At 62.2% G+C, this 2,341-nt stretch overlaps 1 protein-coding gene across 1 annotated transcript in view; it reads left to right on the forward strand.

Annotated features, from left to right (window-relative positions):
• Positions 1-474: 474 nt before the first annotated feature.
• The window catches only part of PITPNM2 (phosphatidylinositol transfer protein membrane associated 2), a 76,677-nt gene continuing 74,810 nt past the window's right edge, over positions 475-2,341 (forward strand). The window contains exon 1 of the mRNA XM_023528143.1: positions 475-664. The gene's annotated coding sequence lies outside the window, so the exon portion shown is untranslated. The remainder of the gene's footprint in view (positions 665-2,341) is intronic.

Below are 2,341 nucleotides of genomic sequence, written 5' to 3' on the forward strand. Positions count from 1 at the left end.
CACTCATTCAAGAGATTCATTCAGTGCCTGCTGGATGCCAGGTGCTCTTTCAGGCCCTGAGGTGCCACCGTGAATACCGCCAGCCCAGATCACCACCCTCAGGGAGCCCCCATTCCCATGGGAGGGACACTTTTAAAAAAGAGAGCGTGCTACACCACGGATGAACCCGGAAGGCTGAGCAGAATAAGCCAGAAACAAAAGGACGGATACTGTGGGATTCCACTTAGATGAGGTGCCCCGAATCGTCAAATTCACAGAGACAGAAAGCAGAATGGTGGGTGCCAGGGGCTGGGGAGTCAGCGTTTCGGGGGGGCGGGGCAGGGTGTCAGTTTTCATGAGAAAGTTCTGGAGGTGGATGGCGGCGTCAGCGACGCAGCGATGCGAACGTGCTCGATGCCACCGAACTGCACGCTCGAAAACGATCACGATGGTCCGTTTGCTGTCGCATCATCATAGGTCACAACTTAAAAAAATGAAGAAAGAGGAAGAAAAGTACATCGTGTACTTGGATGAGGATCAGGGCCACGAAGCAGACGAGCAAGGGTCGGGGAGGCCCGGGGCCCGGGTCGGGTTTTACACGAAGGCGGTAGGAGGAGGCTCCGTGAGAGACGCCAGAGCAGAGGCTGCAGGAGGGGGACCCCGCTCTGGGCAGCAGGGGACACAGGTACAGCCTCCCGAGGCAGGCAGGGCGGGGCCTCCAGGCCTTCGCGCCGAGCGGGGTGGGACCAGGCTACTTTGGGGCTGTGAGCCAGGGCGGGACATCCTGTAGGTTTGAAGGGGTTCCCTCTGCTCGTTCTGGGGAGGGAGACGGGGAGCATGCGGGAAGCTAAGGAGAGGCTTTGCGGGTTGGGGGCGTGGCCAGCTAGAGGTGGTCCGCACCTGCCCTTGTGCACAGTAATGGACGTTGTGGTTCTCTGTGGTCATGTTTAGAGATTTCTGGAGTCCCCAGCTGCCACGCCCCGGAGGTCACTTCTCCTTTTCTTGGACGGGTTGGGGTGGGATGGCTTGGCCAGCATTCGGTTCCTGCCTGTTGGGGCTTTGAAGCCACACAGCTCCTAGGAGTAAGCAGCTGCCCCTCTCAGACCTGGGTCTGTCCCAGAGTTGCCTCTCAGGAGGCCCGTGCAGGCTGGGCTGGGACTTGGGGGCCTGGGCTTGAGCCCCAGCTCTGCGTCTGCCTTGCCGAGCCTGGGTTTCTGCATCTGCGAAGTGAGACGTTCAGACAGGAACCAGGTCTGGATTGCAGTGCAAACTGGGCGTGGGGCCTGGGGGCAGGTTCCTGCAAACAGGAAGGTCTCGGCTCCGGCCACACAGCCCGGCGGGGGCCCAGAGACCCTCCGCACGGCACGTCACACAGGGTCCCCGCTGCTGCTTCGGGAAGCGGGGGAGGGTCTGGCTCCATCCCGTGGCTCCTGCTCAGACATGCCAGGGATGGCCTCAGGAGTTGCTGGGGGAAACGGCAGGATCTGGGGTTCTAGAACGGGGTTCCGAGCTGGTGGGGGCAGGAAGAGAGGTCAGCGGTTCAGGGACCCACGTTGTCATGGAGTCCACCAAACCCGTCCCGCAGCCGGAGTCGGTCCTGTCCCCCGAGAGCCCGCCCAGCTGCCCTCTGTCCTTTTAGAAGGGGCCTCGGGGGCTGGGCTGCCCCACCGCCCGGACGCTGCGGGGCAAGTAGGGAAAAGAAGGCGTGGAGGACCCAGGGGTCGGGGCCAGGCCAGGGCCGTGCGTCCTATCTTCCCTTCTCCGTGTCCGCAGAGCAGCTCTGTCCGGGATGGTCATCACGAACCCCACACGCCTCTTTAATTTTAAAGTAAAGTGAAAGAAAATTCATAACTGCATTTCCCAGTCACACTAGTCACATCTCAGGTACTTAGTAGCCACGGGGGGCTGGCGGTGGCCGAACCGGACGGCGCAGGCATAGAGCCCATCCACCCAGAAAGTTCCACTGGACAGTCGGTCTCATCTCCAGAGCAACCTCACGAGGTTGAGACGGTCGCCCCGTTTCACAGACGCAGAAGCCGAGGCTTAGGGAGTGGAGAGACACGCCAGTCACGCCGCCAGCGAGGGACAGAGGGCAGGAGAGCCCAGGTCCGTGGGTCTCAGTGCGGCGTGGGGTTGGTGTGCACATGTATCCTGCTCAGCGGGCTGCTTCTCAGGACAGAGGGGCCAAGGCCGGCCAGTGGGCCACACGCGCCCAGGGACCTGTGCCTCCTGCGGGACGCTCGGTTTTCCCGTGGGGAGTGACGCTTGGCTGAGGAAGCAAGATGGGGACAAACGCTCAGTGTGGGGCCCCCGGGGCCTGGACCCCGGAGACCAAATCCCCTAGCAGGGGCCCGGGGGACTT

Source organism: Pteropus vampyrus, unplaced genomic scaffold, assembly GCF_000151845.1.
Source record: "Pteropus vampyrus isolate Shadow unplaced genomic scaffold, Pvam_2.0 Scaffold23, whole genome shotgun sequence".
NCBI classification, from domain to species: domain Eukaryota; kingdom Metazoa; phylum Chordata; class Mammalia; order Chiroptera; family Pteropodidae; genus Pteropus; species Pteropus vampyrus.